The following is a 9954-nucleotide window of genomic DNA, read 5'->3' as shown; positions in this document are numbered from 1 at the left end:
ATTGGTTTCCCTTTTCTTTGTTGAAGAGGGTCTGTGCAATCCTTCTGCCTAGTCCGCCATCTTGCCCCGCCTCCCCTCGTGCTGATCTTTCTAAGAGAAATTGTTCAAGCATTTCTTTTTTTCCAGTAGACTCTAATTTAGCTTGGAAAAGCCAACCCAGAGAGCTCCAACATTTTCAAACCTCTTTTCTAATTAGAAGGTAGAGTCAGTATATAAGAAGCTGCAGGTTTGACAATGACAGCTTCTCTAGAATCTGGGAACAAGGCCAAAAATGTCACCCTCTGAAACTGACAATAAGAAAAAGGTGGATGAGATTAATTACTGTGATAATCTTCCCAGGAACTAACCCACAAAAGACATTCTTGATAAGTGTGCTGCTGATAAGATTTGGTGGTTTCCTAGTCTCAGCCAGGGTCCAAGAACGCATTCCCACAAAGGAAAGCATTTTAAAGATAACTTGTGCGAGATGAACTATAATCTAGGAAATTGTAAAGTGAGTGTCCTAGGGAAGTGTTTTAATGAAACAAATTTTTAATACCTCATAAGTGTAACTGCCTATCATTGTTGGGGATTCTTTTCTTTCTCTCTTAGCACAATAAACTCTAAGAGCCAAGTTTATTTTATTGATTTCTCTGGCACAGTCATGGATGAATCATAGCTAGACAAAAGTGGGCATTGACAATGGTGTGTGTGTATGAGGAGGGTGGTTACAGTGAAGTCATTCTTCTTCTTTTTTTTTTTTAATTGTGATTTGGGTGAAATTTACAGAGCAAATTCACTTTCCATACAGTAGTTCACATACACTTTGTCTCATGACATCGACCACAATTCACCACAATGCAACACCTCCCCTCCCACTTCCTCCCAACAGTTACTTCTTCCCTGTGTTCATTCCTCCATTCACTCTTGCACCCTGAGCTGTCTCCCTGTGCATAAACACCCCTTCTTTCTCCCATGATTGTTCTCTCCAAGGAGTGTATCTGCCTCAGGTAAATGTTCAACTCCTATGCCTGTCTTTTGTTTGGCTGGAAGCCACAGGTGTGGGTTCAATTCCAGACCTGAAGGACAGCTAGGGGCCATAGGCTCAGTGGTTCCACCAGGCTCTAGCAGACCAGCAAACCTGGTCCCTCCCCTTTTTTTTCCAAATGATTTTGAGTTTTGTTCCACATTGTTCTCTCTCTCTATCCAGGATCTCCTACATAGATCCCCCTCTGAGTGGTTGACAGTGGTAGCTGGGCACCACCTAGTTCTTCTGGTCTCATACTCGTATAGGCTGCAGATCCCATGGTGTACCAGTCATTTGGACTAATTGTTTCCAAGTAATTGTTTGAGTCTTTGATTTTCTTCATTCTTCTTTGCTCTAGATGAGGAGAGACCCATCATTGCATCTGGATGGCTGCTTGCAAGCTTTTAAGATCCCAGTCGCTACTCACCAAAGTAGGAGGTGGAACAATGTTTTGTGTAGCATGTTATGCCAATTGAGCTTGATGTCCCCTGTGACTAGGTCCCGAGCCCACAGGTTCAACTGCTCAGTTTCTCTGGGTAGCTGGCTGTGACCAAGAAGTGACTACAACTTTGTCCCTTGTCAGCTCTACTATACCATTGTCTGCCAATCCTATACATGGTCTTGGGTACACTCCCTGCTACAGTGAAGTCATTCTTAATTAGGAGTCAAGAACCCTTGTTGAATGCAAAATTGCATGTACTTGTGTGTGTGTGTGTGTGCACACGTGAGCCTTTTTTTTTTTTTTTTTTCCTGTGAAAAATGTCTATAGCATTAATCAAAGGAGTCTATGACCTCAAGAGAGTGAAATCCCCTACTCTGTGATTGAAACATGCTGCCTTGGTGATTGCTGGGGACAATAAAATGGAAAGAAGATAACTCAGGGAAATGAGCGTCTTCTAAAAGAGTGAGGTTTCCCTTTCAGAGTTCAAATCTATTGATTTATTACATCCAGCTGTGTAACCACAAGGCCCTGTCACACATATGGATGGGTTCCCAATTTTCTTACAAAAATTGGAGCCCAGCATGCAGGGGAGAGATGAGCTGTGAGCAAACTTGAGGACAACAGAAATCCAGCCTCAAGGATGCTGGAGAAAAGTACAAAGAGTGATGAGAGGCTGTGGAGAGAATGTGATTTGCTTGCGTGTGTATGTGTGTGTGCAGGCCAGAGAGAGAGCGCGAGCAAGAGATCAAAAGACTAAATATTAAATTGTTCTGCATATGCCATCATCAATGCTGATTTGCAGATGCCCTGGGGTAGCTGACAGCAACCATTAAGAGAAGGGTGCTGTGAGCCTGAGCTCCATGAAGCTGTCTGGGAAGTTAATACTTGGTTCTTTATTGTTTTAGTTGAAGTTCTCTTCAGTAAATTATAAAGATCAACTTTGGCTAACAGATATATTTAAAGAATACTGAGTAGTTCATAAACTCCAAGGATAAAGCTGAACGAAGGAGGGATACAAAGACTTGACAACTTGGGGACTTCCCCAGTAGATGGCTCAGTTCCAGTGACCTCCAGGCTCTAAATCTGTATGTTCAGGTTTTTTAAATTTCTAGGAGAGAATTTAACTCTTGTAACTGGTCCCAGACAAGAGAAAATGTTGAGTCAAGGAATCCACCCCCTACCCTCAGTTGTTGTTGAACAAAGTCATTATCATTACTAGTTTAGTATGCCATATGTAAAGGGCCCTGGTGGCACAGTGGTTAAGCACTGGGCTGCTAACTGAAAGGTTGGTGGTTTGAACCCACCAGCCAACCCATGGGACAAAAGACCTGTGATTTGATCTCGTAAAGAAGTGCCTTATGGGACCATTCTACCCTGTCATGCAGGGTCACTAGGAGTCTGAATCAACTTGACAGCACACAACAATATGCCATGTAGTCCACTTGCTGTGGATTCAATTCTGCGGTGAATTTCTTGATGTGGCCCTTCTAGCCATTGTCCTCCATTCTGTGATGTATTGTAAATCCTATTATCTATGCCTTTTTGGGGGTGGGGTGGTAGTTAAGGTCAAGTGTCAACTTGGCTGGGCAGCTGGTAGTAGTCATTCCCTATAATGACTGGCAATCGGCTCTGTGATGGGATTTGCCTTGAGCTGCTGATTGTTAAAGCCATCCACTTGGGTTATTTCTGTTGGAGCAACACATGTGGAATGTATCTTGAGTCCTGCCTTGCTGGAGGGTATAATTCAAATCACCACCCTTAGCTTCCTTGAGAGTATACCTATGAATCTCCTGGGAAGGTTCACCCTCCTCCTGCTCCAGTTCTGTGTTTTGGCTCATCCTCATCTCAGCCCTGGATTTGGGACAGCAGCCATCATTTGATCTGCTGATTGAGGTTCATCAAACCCCGAGAATTGGGAGGATCCTCCAGACCCACTCATAGTCCTGGGACTCACCAGCCTGCCAGCCTCCACCACTACTACATGAGATGATCCCTTGGTTGTCTGAGTTCTGTGAGGCGTTACAGCGAAATACAGAACCCTAAGATGGGTGAAACTACTGGGAGGAGGAGGAGGAGTTAATGTCTGAAATGATGGAGTGGCACGGTATTTTGGACATTTGGGACACCTTTAATCTCAGCCTCATGGGGACTGGACTTGTGCTGATCTTTCTGAGAGAAATAGTTCAAGTACATTCTGACTCATGGTGACACCATGTGTGTCAGAGTAGAATGGTGTTCTATCGGATTTTCAGTTGCTGATTTTTCAGAAGTAGATCACCAAGCCTTTCTTCTGAAGTGCCTCTGGGTGGACTTGAACCTTCATCCATTTCATTATCAGCCAAGCATATTAACCATTTGCACCACCAAGGGACTTATTGATTTAGAGCAGGTGTCATATCTTGAAAATAGTGGGACACTTAGACTAGTGCCCAAGTCTTCTGATTGCCAGTTACACACTGCATGCTCTCAAGACATATTCTTAATTCCTTGATGTTTTATAAACCAATTATGAGGCTGGGGTGGGATTAGAATGGAGACCTTTCAGGCAAAAGAAACAAAAAGCTCAGTGGCCCTCAGAGCGGATGAATTTGGCACCCCAGAAATAGAAAGAAAACCTTTGTGGCTAGAGAGAAATTTTCAAGGAGTGCAAGGGTGTTCAAAGGCTTAGGCACATCACATAGGCCTAAGGGACCATGGTGGAGAGTTCAGATTTTGTTTTTCCTAGGAGCTCTGGTGGCACAGTGCCTTAGGCACTTGACTGCTAAGGAGAAGGCTGGCAGTTCAAACCCACCAGCCACTCCCTGGAAAGGAGGTTGGGGAATCTACTTAAAGTGATACTGCCTTGGAAACCCAAGGAAGGACTGCTGTGAGTCGGATCTGACTCGATGGCAGTGAGTTTTAGTTAGTTATGTGCAATAGAAAGACACTGGAGGGATTTAAGCAGGTATAAATGCACTTTAAAAGATTATTCTGGCTACTTAGTGGAGAATGGAGTCTAGAAAGGAATCAGGAGTTTATTGCAGTGATCCATATGAGAGACATTGGTGGCTTGAATCGGGTGGTAATGCAGAGATAGTAGTGGGTGGATTTAGTATTTTGGAGAGAGAACGGCGAGCCTTGCTGATGGATTTGATGTTGGGAGAGAAGAAAGGGAAATAAAAAAATGAATCTCAGGCTTGGGCTTAGGCAGCTAGGTGGATAGAAAAGCCATTTACTGAGTGAAGACTGATAGAAGGAGTCAGTTTCAGGACGGGAGAGTTTGGAATACATTGTGTCAAATTTGAGATGTCAGATGTCCTTGTGGAGAATTCATGGAGCAGCTGGATATGTATTTGGGAGTCACCAGATTACAGGATTTATTTTAAAAGAAAGACTGGATGCCATTTCTTGGGAGGGTGCCTGAGCCTCAGTTCTGGGTACCCCAGTGTTAGAAAGTACAGCCGAGCAGCAGCCAGCAATGCCTGAAAGCTTGAGAGGAGTGGCCGGTGAGGCTGGAGAAATGCCATGCTGCTTTTAAATGTGGGCTCCTATTTTGTAGCTTCTGTACAGGCTACTTGGTTTGTTTTGCACACTTGCATTCTTCTTTTTTTTTAATTGTTATTGTAATTTGGGTGAAAGTGTAGAGCAAAACTTGCATCCTTCTTTACGAGTATGATCTCAGATTCATTTGGTAAATGCCATACCCTTCACACCTTCAGACTTCTGCTTGCTTAAATCATTGTCAAAATCATTTTAGCTTCTTTTTCTGTTGACGGTCTGGCAGGAACTCACTTAAGTGGATCTGGAAGGAAGGCAAAGTCTGCAAATGAAACACTTTTTAGACCTGCAAATATTTATATAAGGCCCATTAACTGTATTAAGTTGTTATGTATAAACCAAGTACTCATAGGCAACTGTAATAAACCACATGCAGAAAATCCACTTTGTTGATTATTTGCAATAAAGTTTTAATTTGGCTTAGTGTTAAATTAAAGCCTGTTTAAGCACTCTCCTGGCATTTTGCATATTTTGTAAAAATTTTTAAATTGTGATTTGGGTGAAGGTTTATAGAGCAAATCAGCTTTCCATTCAACAATTCATTCACATTTTGTTTCATGTCATTGATTACTATCCCTATCCCACTTCCTCCCTGTGTTTCTCTGTTTCCATTTCTTCTTCTTTCTTAACTCTTCTTGCCTTCTGAACTTTGTCTTTGGGCAAATGCTGCCCTTTTGATTGCAAATGGTTGATTGTTCCAACGAGTTAGTACCTCCCTAGTGTTATTGTTCACCTAAAAACAAACAAACAAACAAAAAAACCCAAACGCAGGCACTGCCGTGGAGTCAGATCTGAATCATAGCAACCCCTCCTTGCGTTTCTGAGGCCAGATCATTATGAAAGTAGATTGCCCAACCTTCCTTCCGAGGAGTGGTTGGTGGGTTTGAACTGCCAGCCTTTTGGTTAGCAGTCAAGTGCCTTAGGCGCTATGCCACCAGAGCTCCTTAGACCTGTCTATTGTTTGGGAGCTCTGGTAGCGTAGTGCCTAAGGCACTTGACTGCTAACCAGAGGACTGGCGGTTCAAACCCACCAGCCACTCCTCGGAAGGAAGATGGAGCAATCTACTTCCATAGTGATACTGCCTGGGAAACCCAAGGAGGGGTTGCTATGAGTAGGGTCCGACTCAACGACATATAACAACATTGTTTGGCTGAAGATTGAGACACACAGGTGAGTTCAGTTCCAGGCCTGAAGGGTGACTAAGTCACCAGTCTCTATCTAATCAGTGAGCCTGGTCGTTTTTTTCTTTTTTTTTTTTTAAAGAGTTTGCGTTTTTTTTTTCCACATTTTCCTCCCACTCCTCCTCCGGGCCTTTCTACTGAACCCATTCAGAACAGTCAGTAGTGGTAGCCGGGTACCATCTAGTTCTTCTGGTCACAGGGTGGTGGAGGCTGAGGTTTGTGTGGTCCATTAGTCCTTTGGACTAATTGTTTCCATGTGTCTTTGATTTTATTCATCTTCTTTGCTTCAGATGGGAAGAGATCAATAGCTGTACCTTAGATGGCTGCTCACAGAGTTTTAAGACCTCTGTCATTACTCACCAAACTGTAATGTAGAATATTTTCTTTGTGGACTATTTTTTTTTTTTTTAATTTTTAAAACTTTTTATTGTAATTTGGATAAAAGTTTACCGAGGAAATTGGTTTTCCATTCAACAATTCATACACATTTTAACATTAAAAAATTTTTATATTGCTATTTAAACACTGAAGTGCCTATGTCTCTTCTGCTCAATTAAATAGTGATCTTCTTACAGACAAAGGCAGTCCTGAATTCCTTTGAATTTCTATTGATTGATTGATTGATTGTGATTTGGGTAAAAATTTAAAGAGCAAATTCATTTTCCATACAGCAGTTCACATACACTTTGTCTCATGACATTGACTATAATTTATCCCAATGCAACAGCTCCCCTTCCACTTCCTCCCAGTAGTAACCTCTTCCCTGTGTCCATCCCTCCATGCACTCCTGACCCCTGAGCTGTCTCCCTGTGCATAAACAGCCCTTCTTTCTTCCATGATTGTTCTCTTCAAGGAATGTATCTCCCTTGGGTAAATGTTCAACTCATATGCCTGTCTTGTTGGGCTGGAAGCCACAGGTATGGGTTCAGTTCCAGACCTGAAGGATAGCTAGGGGCCATAGTCTCAGTGGTTCCACCAGGCTCTATCAGACCAGCAAACCTGGTTCCTCCCCGCCCCCCCCTTTTTTTTTCCAAATGATTTTGAGTTTTGTTCCACATTGTTCTCCCTCTCTATCCAGGATTTCCTACATAGATCTCCCTCTGCGTGGTTGATAGTGGTAGCTGGGCACCATCTAGTTCTGGTCTCATAGTCGGATAGGCTGCAGATCGTATGGTGTACCAGTCATTTGGATTAATTGTTTCCATGAGTCTTTGGTTTTCTTCATTCTTCATGCAACGATGGGTCTCTCCTCATCCAGAGCAGGGTTATTATTGTTGTTATGTGCTATTGAGTCAGACCCGACTCATAGTGACGGCACATAACAACATCTTTGTGGACTATTTTCTTTGTGGCCAATTGACCTAGATATTCCCCCAAGACTATGGTCCTGAACCCCCAGGCCTAGTGACTCATTCTTTTAAGGTGTTTGGTTATGGCTAAGAAGTTTTCATAACTTTGCAACCTGTGTGATCTGGTATATTCATGGATATATTTGCAGCATATGTAAAAACATATGTCAAAATATCCTCTGTCAAACATGTATATGTTCATGAGACTATATTTAATCCCATTCTCCTAACCACACCTAGTCATTTTATGTGTCTATCTATAAATCCACTCATGGATTATTGTTATTACTGTTATTGCAGGATCATGTATGTAATAGTATTTACCTTTGTTGACTTTAATTCTTATGCTCCTCCCAATGTCTTCCTTCGCTTTGATCATTTTTTGCTGCCCTTCCCCTTTATTGTATATTGCTTTTCCCTTCACCCAAGTTAATATGTGTCTGCACTCTAGTTAGTGATTTATCCTCCACCCCCACCATCAAAGAATGCTTCTTTTTGTGTGAAAATCTTTTCTTGACTTTTTATAATAGTGTTGTTGTTATTGTTAGGTTTGTCAAGTTGGTTCTGACTCATAGCGACTCTAAGTACAACAGAATGAAACACAGCTGGGTCCTGAGCCATCCTCCCAGTTGTTGCTGTGCTTAAGCCCATTGTTACAGCCACTGTGTGAATCCATCTCATTAAGAATCTCATACAATATTTGCTCTTTTGTGATCGACAAATTTCACTTAGTATAACATACTCTAGGTTTATCCATGCTATGAGTTGTTTTGCAGATTCATTGTTATTCTTTAATGTTCCGTGGTATTCCATTGTGTATATGTACCATAGTTTGTTTATCCATTCATCTATTGATAGGCATTTAGACTTTATATATATATATACATTTATTTATTTATATTTATATTTATTTATTTGTTTTTGCTATTGTGAATAGTGCTGTGACGAACATGGGTGTGGATATATCTATTCACATCACAGCTCTTATTTCTGTAGGATATATACCTAGTAGTGGGATTGCTGGATCATATGGTAACTCTATTGCCAACTTTTTAAGGAAATGACATACTGTTTCCCACAGTAACTACAGCATTTTAGAATTCCACGAGTAGTGTGTGAAGGTTCCAGTCTCTCCACACTCTTGCCAGCATTTGTTGTTTTCAGTTTTTTTAAATTTTTCTTATGTTTGGAGGGGCTCCCATTGCCAGCATTTACTATATGAATTTATTTTAAAAGCAGTCCAAGAAAAACATAAGTAGAAAGCTAAATCTGCTTATTATATACAGTATATATATTTATACACACAGTGGAAAATAAACCATACAAACTATAGCTAGCTCCTTATTATACAGCTAAGTAACTATCATAAATTAGTTCACCTGAGAACCCTAGATTTCTTTATTTTTTTAAATTATAAATAAAGTTTTTCCCTTTGTAATCAAAATGATAGATTCACTATAGAAAAACAAAGTTTTAAAAAAGGAAATTTGGACAAGTGACAATCATTTTGGATTTTAAAGTGATAGCTTTCTCATTCTGATTCCAGGGACCTAAGAATAGGCTCTGTTTGTCAAGGTTGCAGGGACATATGAGAGGCTGACAACAGGAAAGGAGACAGGTGGTGAGTGTATAAGTGCTGTCAACTCATGAATAGAGAAGCACGCCCTGCTTGTCTAGATAACATACAAACAAAACAAAGAAAACAAAAATCACGAACAAGTCACTCCAACATACAATCACCAATTAAATATAAACACAAAAACGTCACAATGTCACGGAAACAACAGAGCATCATAGTCCACACAAAGAAGCAAGATAAAGCAGGAGAAACAAGGCACCAGGATACAGACCCAAAACACATCCCTGAGGAAGATGCAGCATTGGAACTCCCTGATAAGGAATTCAAAAGAATTATATTTAGGTTTCTTCAATGAATTGAGAGACTGATCAAGGAAAACACTGACAAAATTGAAGGAAACATAGAGAAAACCTTAGAAAAATTTCAAAAGACAATACAAGAACAAAATGACAAAATAAATGAAAAATTAGAAATGATTCAAAATCTAGATAGAAATCCAGAAGATTGATACTAAATTGTCAGAAATAGACAAGGCATTGAATGGGCAAAGGAGCAGAATTGAATCAATGGAAGATAGAATTAATGATATTGAAGACAAATACCTGAATACTTCTTTGGAAAGGGATCAATAAGAAAAAAGATCAAAACAAATTGAAGAAAGCCTAAGGTTCATGTGGGATACCAGCAAAAGGAACAACCTACATGTATTGGAATTCCAGAACAGGAAGAGAAAAATAAAACCACTGAGAAAATTGTCCAAAATTTGTTGGAAGAGAACTTCCCTGATATGATAAAATATGAGAATATATCCATTCAGAAAGTCCAATGAACCCCAAACAGGATAGACCCCAAAAGAAAA

The sequence above is a fragment of the Orycteropus afer genome, unplaced genomic scaffold (genome assembly GCF_000298275.1).
Source record: "Orycteropus afer afer isolate SDZICR_OR568_19922 unplaced genomic scaffold, OryAfe1.0 scaffold00193, whole genome shotgun sequence".
Classification (NCBI taxonomy): domain Eukaryota; kingdom Metazoa; phylum Chordata; class Mammalia; order Tubulidentata; family Orycteropodidae; genus Orycteropus; species Orycteropus afer.
The sequence above is the reverse complement of the archived record's forward strand: the minus strand, read 5'-3'. Positions refer to the sequence as shown.